Below are 16,083 nucleotides of genomic sequence, written 5' to 3' on the forward strand. Positions count from 1 at the left end.
GCCTTCCTCGTTTTCTTTTCCTGTTTAGTTTTTCTTGAAATTTTTGACTCCAGTGAAGATGATGTGTTCACTCTGTTTGTAAAAAAATCAGTATAAACTGACATTTAAATGGTCGCCTTAAAATGTACTGAGCAGTTGCTGTGTGCTATGCTTCACATGTATTTTCTTTCTTTCCTTTTTTTTCTTTTTGAGATGGAGTTTCGCTCTTGTTACCCAGGCTGGAGTGCAATGGCACGATCTCGGCTCACCGCAACCTCCGCCTCCTGGGTTCAAGCAATTCTCCCGCCTCAGCCTCCCGAGTAGCTGGGATTACAGGCACGCGCCACCATGCCCAGCTAATTTTTGTATTTTTAGTAGAGATAGGGTTTCACCATGTTGACCAGGATGGTCTCAGTCTCTTGACCTCATGATCCACCTGCCTTGGCCTCCCAAAGTGCTGGAATTATAGGTGTGAGCCACCGCACCTGGCCCACATATGTTTTCTTTTAACCGATGTACCTATATGTGACCATGAAAGTCAGTGAAAAAATCTTCAGTATATCATAATCTCTTTAACATTTACTTTTAATACATTCAGAGTAGTACTAAGAAGACTTCCATGACAGGCTGGGTGTGGTGGCTCACATCTGTAGTTCTAGCACTTTGGGAGGCCGAGGCGGGTGGATCACTTGAGGCCAGAAGTTCAAGACCAGCCTGGCAAACATGGTGACGCCCCATCTCTACTAAAAATACAAAAACTAGCCAGGTGTGGAGGTACAGGCCTCTAATCCCAGCTATTTGGGAGGCTGAGGTGAGATGATTTCTTGAATCCAGGAGGAAGAGGTTGCAGTGAGCCGAGATTGTACCACTGGAAGTCTTGGTGATTTCAATTAAAAAGTTAATAATAATAATAAAATACTTCCATTACAATACAGTACAGAATCAAGGAAACATCTTTCTGTTATGCATGTTTTTAGGTGGTTCTCAAAAGTTAGTATGAATATGATTCACTGAGTGTGTGTGTATGTGTATGTGAAAGAGAGAGAGAGAGGGAGAGAGAAGAGATTGATTTGATTTAGCAAGTGTTGTGGTGGCACAGGGATCTGCACGTTAAATAAGAATTTAATTTCTATGCAAAAGGCTCAGAGACCATAGTTTGAGGACCACTAAGAAAAGTCGTTTTATGTGGCAGCTAGCATTATAAATGTATCATTTTGAGTGAGGCTCTGCTCACAAACTGAGCTGATTTAACTATTTAACTGATTTAACTGATTTCACTACTTACAAATTGGATGTCCAGGAGAACAATTTAGTCTTTGTATACTTTCTTTTTATATACACTTGTGATTATTTAAATATTGTACAGAAAGAACCATATACCAATATATACCAATATGTTGTCTTCATCATTCAAAAACTATTGAATAAATACTAAGTGAAAGTCAGCATTATAATGAACATTTTCTATAAATATACATTATTATAGTTTTTCAACAAATTTTAAGTAAACTAAGAGACTGTAACAGTATTATGATAGTCTATTTTATGTTAGTTGTGATGTAATTACATTTCCATGTTTTAGTAAACTTAACTCATGATCATTACATGTTTTACACATGGAAAGTAATTATAATCTATCCCACAGCCCTTGTTAATGAGTACTGATGATAGTGATACTGTGGGGAAGATTTATAAAATTCCCCTGATAGACCACTAATAGAGTATTTAAGTGCTATAGAGTCAGATTGACCCTAGAAGTGATTGATCCAACTTCAGTCTTCTCTAGTCTTTGACCAGGATGCTTAACTTCTCAGTACTTCCTGTTAAATGATTATGAGAGTTGTCCTAATAGGTTTATTTTAAGGTTTAATGGAAGCATATATGAACAAGCCCATAACACAATGCTTCACACATACAACATTTCCTTATATGTTTAATTAGGTGCTCAGAGATGTCAAACGAGCACATACAATCTGCAGATTTGTTGATTTTTATCGGCATGGTTTTGTTTTATTTAGATAATTGTTAAACTCAACAATGCAGTTAATCTTATGCTAAAAAAAATCTTAGATTTTTAAAGTAAATATTCAGGTCCACCGTCCTTCATTTTAGAAACTGAGGAAAATATGTACAGAATTATGAGTGAACTGGTATTGCGTTTGGTTTACTTGATCCAGAAGTGGAATACACATCTAGCCTCACTGTACTTGTGAATATTAAATTGAGATGAATTAACTCACAGAGGTTGAATTCATTGCCGTCAAGTAGTACCCGTTTGCTGGTAATTTATACCATGCAAGAGACTTCATATGTTTTTTAAATATTAGCAAGAATGTAAACTATTTTTCATACTATAATTTTAAGAAATTTTCTTCAGAATTTGTTCTAGTAACATGTAGCTATATAGCCTTGTAACTAAAATTGTCTTGCCCTTTGTATGTAAATATAAATTGTCAAGGATGGTTCTGTAGTTTGGCAGTGGTTCTACATGGTGATGGAGGCCAAGAGGACACTTGGGTTTCTTGGTTCTTGAGCTTTTGAAGCTCAGGTGTTTTGGAGCCAGTCTGTTGCCAGCTGGTGTATTTTTAGAGGAGGTGCTCTGGCAGTAACTGCTCCAGCAGAGAGAAGCAGTCAGTTTGGTCAGATAACTGAAGACAACATGATTGAGATCTGCATCCAGGATAAATCCTTTTTAACTGGCCCTGGCTGCTGTGTAAAGAGGGTGAAGTTGGGTAGGGTATCTGTGCTTATTCTGCACTTTGTAAAGTACTCTCTCTGAGGATGCAGCACTTTATTTTGGCAGCTGTGATGTGGTGATTAGGCTTGTATTTTAGACAGGACATGCATCAGAGTCATTATCCCTCAGATTCAAACTAAATTGGGTATTCTGCTTTACCCACATCTGACTGTTTGCTGCTTACTAGAGGATGGCCTTACCAGTTCTATTATCCTCATTTTAAAGCCCAGTCCAAAATACCACTCTTCTCAATGAATTCATTCTCTCTTTTTCTCTTTGCTTCCACATCTTCCATGCTTTTCTCTATTATAAATTCAAGATTTGTAACTTATCTCACTTTGGGAGCATGGAGTCAGTGGGGTAGGCATTCTTATACTCTTTATTCTGTGAATTTTTCAAGTTTCCAGTATAATACCAAGTACCTACTAAATATTAAATAAAAGTAGAATCAATGAATCTGTCTTCAGGATATATCTTTGTAAGGTAGACTTTAATATGCTATTGTGGGTCTTGAGTGAAGTGTTGCTATTGTCCAGCTTAAAACTAAATATAATTTATACCAGTCTATTTCTCTTATGCTGTTTATCTTATGCTATGTGGAATATCACTGCTCATCTGGGAGATTTCTGCACAAACTTTTCCTTTAAAGCCTCTTTTAACGCTGTTTTTACTAGTGTTGAGAAACAACAGTTATAATAAATGCCGATATATCAAGAGCCAATGGATTTTTAACTATGTTTGGTTGATGAATTACATAAGTGTAATATATATCTATATATCCCTCATTTTTCTTCTTGTGTTCGGAATAAGTTGTATGTAGAGTTTTGGTTCTTGTTTTATTGCAAACCCATTTTGTTACATGCATAATCTATTGGAATCAATAAATTTTGAGAAATAGTTATATTTCATATTTTCAAAACTTGCTTGTGGGGAGATTTGCTAATGCAAGGATATTAGTTAATATTTTCCTTTGCATAAACTTTATTAGTGTATTATTGTAAAGTAATTCATGAATTTTGATAAAAATATCAGAGTACAGAAGTATGTAAAATAAAAAATATGAACCTCAAACCCTTAATGTCCTTGCCCACAGCAAATGCTATAATTGATTTATTATATATATTTTTAGATGTTTTCCCATATATACAGAATTGTATATGAGACATCATATATGCTATATATATATATATATATACGTATATATGTGTGTGTATATATATATATAATTTATTTATATGCACATGTTCATTCTATGCACATATAATGCATAAGATATTCATTCATTTAAAATAAAAATATAGCTGTTATACAAAATGTTCTCTTAAATGTTTTAGTTATTTAAAAATTTATCTTAGGTATCTTCTTTTGTTAGTTTATATTTAGTTCATTCTTTCATCAGTTCCATAGTAGTCTCCATATGCAAAACCCACAATATAGTTATTTCAGTCTCTTATTCTGGTAATTTAGCATTGTTTTCAACTTTTTCATAATTTAAACATAGCTTCAGCAGACCTCGTGGGCATACTTTTTGATGCACTCATTTTTGGGGAGAATATATTTGTAAAAGTGGGATGCAAGGGAAATTATAAAATTTGTAATTAATATTTTGTTAAATATTGGCAAAATACTCTAAATAATGTTAATTGTTCTTTCTTATATATACTTATTTAAAGACAGGAGCTTTATATTTTCAGATAAGTACTTTTTTCTGATTGTAAAGTAATGTATATTCATCGTAGAAATTTTAGAATTATATCAGTGTTAAAGAATAAAGAGAAAAGCTTTATAATCTTACTACCTAGAAATAAACACTATTGATCTTTTGATACATTTACTTTTGGCCAGTATTTCAGCTTTCCCTTGCTGCTGCTGAGGGATTTTTATGATTCCTGGAGGCCTGCAATCCATTTAACTCCTTTAAGTCCCAGAGTGTTATTCCTTATGTGTATAGGCATTTCTCTAGTTTTGGCTTAGTTACAACTTGGCTAAACCTCTTGAGTCTGCCCATTGACCAAAATTATTAAACAACTCATGAACAGTTATTTATAGTCTATATGCATTGTGGGGATAACTAATAGTAAACTACTAAATTATGTAAATATTTAATAGTGATAATGACAACTTCAGGCTCTTTCTCTAGAGAAATGCGATACAGATAAAATTCTTTTATACTTGGTCTATTTCTGGGTGATTTCTAAAGGAGACCATATTTCTGCATTCATGCCTCCCACACTCCTCATGCCTAAGGATGGGAAAAGGGGGTCAGTACCTTCTTTGGTTGCCATTACCTCTTTCATATTTATCTTCTCTTTGTGACAAGCCATGCTCTTTTGAGACTCTCGTCATCTGGCTCTCCCACCTTCTTTCCCATTTATTTCCAGTGTGACTGATTTTCTTGTCATTTTCTTCATTAAAAAACATTCTAGCACCCATCTCATAGCTTTTGTTTCATCAAACCCTTAACCTTGTATTCAAACAGCTATAATTTTAATGCATTTTAGTTCTTTCACTTAACTATCTCTGGTAGCCTCACCCCTCTGCCATGGTTATCCTTGTATTAGTTTGTTCTTATGCTGCTAATAAAGACATATCCGAGATGGGCAATTTATAAAGGAAAGAGGTTTAATTGACTCACAGTTCCATATGGCTGGGAGACCTCACAATCTTGGTGGAAGATGAAGGGACAGCAAGGGGACATGTTTCATGGCAGCCAACAAAGAGAAAAATGAGAGCCAAGCGAGAGGGAAAACCCCTTGTAAAACCATCAGATCTCATGAGACTTGTTCACTACCCAGAACAATATGGGAAAATTGCCCCCATGGTTCAATTATCTCTCACCAGGTCCTTTCCACAACACGTGGGAACTAAGCAAGCTACAATTCAAGATGAGATTTGGGTGGAATCACAACCAAACCATATCAATCATAAATCTCATTATCACCAGATATTTTAATTTTCAAAACCACAAAAATCAGCACTTTCTGCCATCAGATGCCTATTCTTCTAACTTGCTTTCTCAAACGTCTTCATAATGTCAATATTGTCAATACAATGATTTTCTTTCTTACCCACGTTTGGTTCCTGGGTCATCCTTTTTCTTATAGTCTTGCAAGACTCTCAGAAACCTTGCTTTTTATCCATCAATCAAACCAGCCTGGCAAGATGCCTTCCTCTGTGTCAAAAGCGACATGTTAGAAGGAATCTGGCCAGTTCTGGCTCTGGTCCTCTCTCATGCTTACTAGCTGTATAACCTGTGGCAAGTCACTTCTTTAATTTAGGCTGTAAATAAATTGTGATATTTGGACTAGGTCATCATATTCTAAAATATAATAGATACAAGACCCAGATGTGACATGAAAAAAAAGTTCCACAGTCAAATGAGTTTGGCAAACACAGCATATTATTTCTTCTTGTAAATTCATAGTGCATAATATCTTAAAGACTCTGCTAATTCCTACAGGGGGAAAAATGATTTAACATTGTTTATCCTTGCATTTCTCAACCTATTTGACTACTGAGCCTTTCACTCTGCAAAATCCGTTTCTGCAGAACTTGGGTTCAGTTAAACACATTTTGGGAAATACCGGGCCAGATTACCTTTAGCATTATTTACTTATCATTTTTAATTTCATGATTTTATAACTCCCTTTAATGTGCTTGTTTGTTACTCTGAATGTCTGTGATAGGTATACTTCAGCATCTCCATAATTCAATGAGATGGATTTATGCAGCATATCACCCACAAGTAAAATAATGAAATAGTGCATTGATAGTGGTCCTTTTAAAAGAAGTATTCTCTTCAGATCAGCAGTATTTTATCTGCTATGTGAGACAGAAAGAGAGAAACAATTGCTATGATTTATTAACTACAGTGTGGCAAGTAATTCCTTATTCTATAGGCATTGCTCAGTGAAAAAGAAGATTTCTTTAAGACCTTCCTTCAAAGTCACTTGAATGAAAAGTAGATACATTTTTTTTTTTTTGCAACTGCATATATATAAGAATTGCCAACAGTTGCTTTGCATAATTTAGTGATTCTGATAGGTTGCCTGAGTAAAGTACAAGTTAAACAGATGCACGAAAGTACAGGATTGTAAAGTTCAGAGGAAATGCAAACTTGATTAACAAAAGTCACTGTCAGAGACTAATTGTAATTCTGCAGCATATGAATCCTTGAATAATGTCCCCTAAAAGGTCAGCCAAAGTCCTGCTTCTGTCTACTATTCTCTTGAAGAGAATTTTCAAATTTAGGTATTTCCTGGAATCATGAAAGTCAAGAAAGCTATAAGACTTTTTTTTTTTTCTTTTGAAGTTTCTTTTACAAGTTAAAACAATGTGAGATTGGTGAGAATGATAATTGTACATGTCCTGGTCATTAAGTAATAAAAAGATGTATTATTGAATGAAGTTAACTAAGTATACTTCCTGTGAATCATATCTCTAAAGGTTGCATACATCACTTTTGCTTGTTTACTGGATTCATTGTCTTGAATTTTATTTATTAATTATTTATTTTTGAGACATCCCCTCTTGTTGCCCAGGCTGGAGTGCAGTGGCACAATCTCTGCTCACTGCAACCTCCTACTCCCAGGTTCTAGTGATTCTCCTGCCTCAGCCTCCGAAGTAGCTGGGATTTCAGGTGCCTATCACCACGAGTGGATAATTTTTTATTTATTAGTAGAGATGGGGTTTCACCATGTTGGTCAGGCTGCTCTCGAACTCCTGACCTCAACTGATCCACCTGCCTTGGCCTCCAAATGTGCTGGTATTACAGGCGTGAGCCGTCGTGCCTGGCCTTAAATATATTTTTAAAAAATATTTTAAAATTTGACCTTTAAAAATATAATATGTTAGTATATTAAAGATCCATGCCAATGTTATTAGTTATGGACTTAATTAAGTTGGTTTTATTATAAATATGGGATATAATTTCCAAAGAGCATAACAAAAATAATGAATTAGTACTTAGACATTTTTCTAGCAATGATTAAATGATTGCTTCAATAGTGCAATTTTTCAACTCTACATAATTAATGACTCTGAATAAGCAATTAAATTATTTAATTTTGATAACTGTTATGATTAAATAATTACATATTTTGTTATTTCTTAAAATTATTTGTTTTATTGGTTGTGATGTTGATTGAGTGCTTACTTAATTGATTTTTGTTTTATAGAAAATGTTTTGTAAGTCAAAAAAAAAGCTCATGTTAATAGCAAAAACTCTATGATTATTGCATGGGCAAGAATAAAAACTGTGGTCTTTACGAAAGAAAAATTAAAAAGAAAAATAACTCAACATGGTAGCACATGACTATTATCCTAGTTACTCTGAAGCCTGAGACAGGAGGATTACATTAGCCCAGGAACCCAGCAGTTTGAGGCTGAAGTAAGCCATGATTGATTGTGCCACTGGACTGCAGCCTGGGCCACAGAGCCACACCTGTCTCAAAAAAAAAAAAAAAAAAAATGAGCTAAGGTGAATCTAAATTGTCTTAATAGTTAATATTATCCAGAATAAGGCAGTTATTATTAATGTTGGACAGAAAGAAATTTAAAAAGTTAGTACCATTTTTAGAGCTCTTAATTATGAAAAACTGACTGCGAGGTTCCAAACTGTCGCAAAAAGAAATATCAGCCTAAGGAAGAGAATACATGAGGGGGCATGATAGCTTTGCATAGATGTTAGCAGATGCCATGGTCTGTGCTCTCAGCATCAGAGCTTCCTGTAAGTGTCTAGAATGGTACAGTTAAAACCACTTTCCTAGCACCTTAAATTACATACAGTGAGTGTGTTCCGAACGTTAAGTGTCTCCCTTGGAATGTGACACTTACCCTAGATTGGCAAAGATCATTGTTTTAAACCTTTTATATGCCTCTTATTATACCAAAAAGAAAATTTCTGGCATTAGGAAAATAAAAAAATAAAAAAGTCATAGTTTTTTTTTTTTTTTTTTTTTTTTTTTGTCTTGCGACTAAGTGTTGAGGCATATTAAATTTGATTCCCTCCAGCAACTAAGTCAGTTCCTAGGGCTATAGGAAGGTGCATTAGCTCTTTCAGGACAGCAGGTATCATTCGATGCATTATGGATATAATAGAGCATATTGTGTTTTTAACACATCATTCTAGTATTCAGTACGTGACTCATGACTGCTTAGAAGGGTGTTTTGAACTATATTTCTACAGTATGATGGCTAAATTCACCAAACTGAAGAAAGCAAATGCAATGTATGTCTATGTTAACCTCACTCTGATCTCACATTTAAAGTCTCTGGAAAGTAATGACTCAGTTGAAATGAAAGGATCTATCACAGGGCTTTGCTCTTTAAAAAGCTGGACCCTGGAAAATCTTGCATTTTCTGTGAGGAAAAAAAAATGTTGAAGTCTTGCACTGTGCTCAATACCAGAATTAAAAGAGAAGGATTAATCAGTATGATCCTTGGTATCTTTTTTCATTTACTCATATTTTGTACATTTTATATCTGGAGAATTTGCATTTATCTTACCACAGTAAAATAAAAAGTCAAGCTTGAGATCATTGTTAAAAATATTATTAGAAAATGTCTATTCTTTCCGAAACCATCTAAAAAGACTATATTCACATTTTTTCTTTTCATTTCTTAAAACAGACTCTCTTAGTGAATTATTCCACCCTTAGTGAATCATTTCTTGTTCATCATTTATTAAAGGCAGACAAGGTGTCTTGTTAATGTTCCTCATCATCTAAAACCAGAGAGTACCCTTAGATAATTTTAGCACTTTTCCAAACTTATGAGATAAACAATATTATTTGAAAAAATTAAACACAGATTACCAAAAGGAAGAAACTATATCAAATCAAACCCTCAAACCCAGAGACAGACTCTCTTTATTCTTATGTGTACATAATTTTTTTTTTTTTTTTTTGAGACGGAGTTTCGCTCTTGTTACCTGGGCTGGAGTGCAATGGTGCGATCTCTGCTCACTGCAACCTCCGCCTCCTGGGTTCAGGCAATTCTCCTGCCTCAGCCTCCTGAGTAGCTGGGATTACAGGCACGCGCCACCATGCCCAGCTAATGTTTTGCACCTTTAGTAGAGATGGGGTTTCACCATGTTGACCAGGATGGTCTCGATCTTTTGACCTCGTGATCCACCCTCCTCGGCCTCCCAAAGTGCTGGGATTGCAGGCACATAAAAATGTTTTAATCAAAATAATCATAATATGATTATTTTCTTTGTAGTTGATGCATTATTTTGATTATGCCTAAGGATATATGTTGAAATAATCAGCAGAATAATTTTTGAATGTGTATTGAGACATTTGTTAATCTTTTTCTTTATTTAAGAAAAAAATCACAGTGTGCCTTTTTAACATTCTGTAATTATTCTTCCCTGGATACTTCAATGAGATGGTGTAATAAATGTTCTTTATTATTGCAAAGCAGAGTTGTGGAAAACAACATGGCATATTCAAATGAGTATCTTAATAGTAGTGCCAGAAAAAATGTATAATCTTAACATACATTAACCAAACTTACATTCTTTGGAAGTTGGAAGCATAATTCTCAAATTACATTTTTACAAGACAGAATTAAGGTTATTTAATTGGTGAAAATAAATTTCTGCAATACAGCAAGCCTGAATGTGAGAAGAGGACTAGTCAAAAGTATAAAATATGGTCGATATGATAATGTATTTAAATACCTTAGTAAATCATGACTATACCATTTTATTAGACATTGTTTCATAAACTGGAAGACCTGGCAATCTGATAAATCTGCCTTTTAATATTCAGTGGTTCATATTTTAAATAAATTATTTCTTTGTCTTTTACTGCAATAGTTAGCTAAATCTGTCTTGACGAATGTGGAAATCTGAAGTCATGCCAAAGAAATAATACAAGTGAAGTAAAGAATTCTGGACTTAGACCTAAAAGTTAAAACTATTATTTTAACTGAGTTTTTTGGTATATTTTCAGAAGTTTGAATGTAGCAGTTAAGAGGATGGTGGGTAGTTATTTAAGATAAATATATTTAATTTAACTGCCTTAAAATGTTTATCTTACTCCTAATAGTTAAGAACCAGTTATTATTGAAGAAGCAAATAATGTTTTTATGATAAGTTACTAGTTACCATGTATAAAAGTGGCAGGACTAGTTTTAAAAATAACAGAACATTTTTAATCTTATGACGTAGTAAAATTTCATGATACGTAGACTTTTATTTTGGTGTTCAGAGATGTGTTCCATCAATATGTGGATTTATTTCCTTCATAATTTTCTTTTTTTTTTTTTTGAGACGGAGTTTCGCTCTTGTTACCCAGGCTGGAGTGCAATGGCGCGATCTCGGCTCACCGCAACCTCCGCCTCCTGGGCTCAGGCAATTCTTCTGTCTCAGCCTCCTGAGTAGCTGAGATTACAGGCACGTGCCACCACGCCCAGCTAGTGTTTTGTATTTTTAGTAGAGACGGGGTTTCACCATGTTGACCAGGATGGTCTCGATCTCTCGACCTCGTGATCCACTCGCCTCAGCCTCCCAAAGTGCTGGGATTACAGGCTTGAGCCACCGCGCCCGGCTCATAATTTTCAACATTTAAAAAGTGTTCTCTGAGTAGCAGATAATAGTAATTTTCAAATATTTTCATTCTACTGAGAACTATTATATGCTTTTCACTTTAAAGACAATTATTTGGTCATTATTTTTCTGTGAATTATTTTACAAAATATAATAGCTCATTAATAACCCATGGTTATTTCAGCAATAAATCTCTTTTTCCTAAGGTGCTACACCAGATTCCCTGTATAAAGCTCACCATAGTTTAAAACAGTATCCCTTTATAAACTTTGATCAAGTCCAAACTCCTGGTTGCACTGTTGCATGTAAGACTATAGATGTTTGCCTCCTTTACTGCCTGTTAAATAGCATCCTATTAGTACCTGTATTGTAGATTGTAGTGAAGATTACGTAAAATAATCCTCAATAAATACTGGCACCTTTACACAAAGTAAGCACTCAATAACTGTTAGATGTTATTTTGCATTAAGCTGTGGGGTCTATAAAGCCGCCTTCTCTGTGATATTTACCCCTGGCTCCTAAAATTGTGCCTTGCCCATAGTAAATATTTGTTAAATGAATGCATATTTTATGAATGGCATGTTCATACCTTGTTCTTACTTGTTTTTGAGTTAGCCACTGAATATATAAACATGCATTAATTCTTGTATTTATTCTACAAATATGCACTGAATAATCACTCAGAACAAGAACACTATCTGAGGTTATCATCTGGCCAGTGATATATTTCATTACTTGAAAGTTTATTAATTTCCTAAATATATATTGAATACTTACTAAGGACTAGGTGATGTAGATGATAATGCAGATTGAAAGCAGGGAAACAAGTTCAAACATGTTGCTGGTATCAGATAAAATAATTTACAGTCCTGATATCCTTGACCATAAATCCACGTATGTAAGAATTTAAGTAAATATAGTACAGACATTCTTGTCCATTTTGGACTTTGAATTCTATACAGAGGAATAATTATGAAATAGAGAGTGTAACTTTTGTGAAAAGATATGCCTCCCAAAAACATTCTGATGGAGGTTTTTTGTTTTTTTTTTTTTCCTTTTGTTTTCTTGCTGGGATGAAATGTAGACCTTGATAAAAACTGTATTCTCAGGAGTGTGATTTTTTTTTTTTTTTTGTGAGACAGAGTTTCACTCTTGATGTCCAGGCTGGCGTGCAATGGCACAATCTCAGCTCACCACAACCTCCTCCTCCCAGGTACAAGCAATTCTCCTGTTTGAATCTCCCAAGTAGCTGGGATTACAGGAATGTGCCACCATGCCCTGCTAATTTTGTATTTTAGTAGAGATGGGTTTCTCCATTTTGATTAGGCTGATCTCAAATTCTCTACCTCAGGTCATTTGCCCACCTTGGCCTCCCAGAGTCCTGGGATTACAGGTGTGAGTCAGGATGCTTGGCACGGTGTGTAAATTTAAGAGCAGTGATACAGTGCTCTTTATGTTATTCCCAATTAGAGACATACCTTACTTTATTGTACGTCACTTTATTGCGCTTCACAGATACCAGGATTTTTACAAATTGAAGATTTTAGACAACCCTGCATTGAACAAATCTTTTTTGTGCCAAGCCAGTCTCTTGGTGCCATTTTTTTTCAGTGGCAGATATACACTTTATGTCCCTATGTCACATTTTGGTAATTCCTACAATATTTGAAACTTTAAAATTATTATATCTACTAGAGTGATCTGTGATCAGTTATCTTTAATGCTACTACTATTATTGCTCTGGGTCATGATGAACTGTGCCCAGAAAACACAGCAGTGAACTTACTTGACAAATGTATGCACGTTCTGGTTGCTCCTCAAGCTGGCTGTGTTATGTCATCTGTCTTTTCTCCTGCCCTATACCCTGAAACACAACAGTTTGAAATTACACCAATTAATAACCTACAATGATCTCTAAGCATCGAAGTGAAAGGAAGAGTTGCACCTCACTTGAAATCAAAAGCTAGAAATGATTAAGCTTAGTGAGGAAGGTGTATCAAAGGTGAGATAGGCTGAAAGCTAGGCCTTTTGTCTCAGTTAGCCAACTTTTAAATGCAAAGAAAAAGTTCTTGAAGGAAATTAAAAGTACTACTCTAGTGGACACATGAATGATAAGAAGGAAAACAGCCTTTTTGCTGACACGAAGAATGTTTTAGTGTTCTGGATAGAAAATCAAGCCAGCCACAATATTCCCTTGAGCCAAAGCCTAATCCAGAGAAAAGCCCTCACTGTGTTCAGTTCCGTGAAAGCTGAGAGAGGTGAAGAAGCTGTAGAAGAACACTTTGAAACTAGCAGTGATTGGTTCATGAGGTTTAAGGAAAGAAGCCATCTCCATAACATAAAAGTACAAGGTGAAGTAGCAAGTTCTGATGTAGAAGCTATAGCAAATTATCCAGATCTAGCCAAGATTGTCGATGAAGGTGGCTACACAAAACAATATATTTTTCAATGTAAACCACAGCCTGCTATTGGAAGAAGATGCCATCTAAGACTTTCATAGTTAGGAAATTTTACTGCTGGCTTCAAAGCTTAAGGGACAAGCTGACTTTCTCATTGGGGCTAATGCAGCTGGTGTCTTTAAGTTGAGCCAGTCCTCACTTATCACTCCCAATATTTTAGGGTCCTTAGGAATTACACCAAATCTCCCAACATTCTAGGATCTTTAGGAATTATGCTACTCTACCTGTGCTCCATAAATGGAATAACAAAGCTTGGATGACAGCACATCTGTTTGCAGCATGGTTTAATGAAAAATTTCAGCCTACTGTCAAGACCTACTGCTCAGGAGAAAAAAAAAAATCCCTTTGAAACACTGACAATGCACCCAGTCACCCAAGAGCTCTGTTGGAGGTGTGCAAGAAGATTCATGTTGTTTTCATATGCTTGCTAAGGCAACATCCATTCTGCAGCCCATGGGTCAATTGAAGTGCAGTAATTTCAATTTCCAAGTGTAATTATTTAAGAAATAAAATTTATAAGGCTATAGCTGTCACAGACAGTACTTCCTCTGATGGACTCAGGCAAAGCAAATTGAAAACCTTCTAGAAAGGATTTACCATTCTAGATGCCACTAGGAAAATTTTGGATTCTTGGGGGAAAGTCAAAATATTAGCATTAACAGGAATTTGGAAGAAAGTGATTGCAACCCTCATGGATGACTTAGAGGGACTCAAGACTTCAGTGGAGGAAGTAACTGCAAATGGAGTAGCAAGAACAAGAGAATTGGAATGACCGATGGAGACTGAAGATGCTACTGATTTGCTACAATCTCCACCAGCCAAAAGATTATAACTTGCTGAAGGCCCAGATGATTGTTAGCATTTTTTTAAGCAATAAACTCAGAAGTGTTAGCACTTTTAGAATCTACTTTTAAATTACACAGTTTTTTTTTTTTTTTTAAGAAATAATGCTATCGTGCACTTAATAGACTACAGTAAGCATGACCTTTTTCTTTCTTTCTTTCTTTTTTGTTTTGAGATGGAATCTCATTCTTTCACCCAGGATGGAGGGCAGTGGTGTGATCTCAGCTCACTTCAACCTCATCTCCCAGTTTCAAGTGATTCTCCTGCCTCAGCCTCCCAAGTAGCCAAGATTACAGGCATGCACCACCACCCCTGGATAATTTCTATATTTTTAATAGAGATAGGGTTTCACCATGTTGGCCAGGCTGGTCTTGAAATCTTGACTTCAGGTGATCCACCCACCTCAGCTTCCCAAAATGCTGGGATTACAGATGTGAACTAAAACGTAACTTCTATATGTATTATGAAACCAGAAAAACGTTGCGACTCATGTTATCACAACATTCACTTGATTGTGGTGGTCTGGAACCTAACCTGCAATATCTCTGAGTCACGCATATACTACTTGTGTAGTAGGTTCGTGCAAGAGTAATTGCAGCTTTTTCATTACTTTCAGTGGCCACAACCACAATTACTTTTGCACCAACCTAATATATCTAATGATTAGAGTGATAGATATGAATTGAAAATATTTTAAGCCTGCTAATATCCAAACTTGCAGGTCAGTATGAACAGAAAGGAGCTTAGTCTTCTCATCTATTTGGCCACATGAAAATTTGAAAATTCTGTGAAAGGAATATTTTTGGCTCAGTTGCTATATCTTAGAGATACAGGCCCAAGAACCTCCCAGAAGGAGGAGTTTGCTGTTGTTCTCAGCAAAGTGATCTAGGTGGTTTATATCGTCCTTTGTTTGTGTGCTATTTTGAATAAGTAAATAAATAAGTCTGTATTTTTACATGTAAATATGTAGGTACACATATATTTATGTGTGTGCACATATGTATATAGTGTGTGTTTTATCACAATATTCACTTTATTGTAAATATATGCGTTTTATATACGTATAATCACACACATACATTTTATACTCTCTTTTTTAAGACATTTTAGTTTTATGTCAACAGTTGTTTCCATGGAATACATATTTTAAAAGCTCATTTATTTATTTAGAGAATTGCACAGATGTGAATTTAAAAATACAGATGTGTAAAAAGGCTATTAGTCTGTTCTCTGTTTTGTATAAAAGAGGTGTCTTAATAGGTATCCCTTGTAGCTGGGACGTATAGACATGCCACACCACACCTGGATAATGTTTTCTTTTTTTTAATTTTGTTTTGTAGAAACAAGGTCTCACTATATTGCCCAGGCCAGTCCCGAACTCCTGGGCTCAAGTGATCCTCCTGGCTTGGCCTCCCAAATTGCTGGGATTACAGGCATGAGTCGCTATACCAGTCCTAAGTGTAATTTATTTTAAAATATTTCAGCTTCTACTCATCCCCATATAAATGAAG

The 16,083-nt window shown here is 35.2% G+C and overlaps 1 protein-coding gene across 32 annotated transcripts in view; it reads left to right on the forward strand.

The window, feature by feature from the left end:
- Nucleotides 1-16,083, forward strand: part of ADGRL3 (adhesion G protein-coupled receptor L3) — an 846,433-nt gene that overhangs the window by 137,706 nt on the left and 692,644 nt on the right. The gene's annotated exons all lie outside the window — the stretch shown is intronic.

This window comes from Saimiri boliviensis, chromosome 3 (assembly GCF_048565385.1).
Source record: "Saimiri boliviensis isolate mSaiBol1 chromosome 3, mSaiBol1.pri, whole genome shotgun sequence".
Taxonomy (NCBI): domain Eukaryota; kingdom Metazoa; phylum Chordata; class Mammalia; order Primates; family Cebidae; genus Saimiri; species Saimiri boliviensis.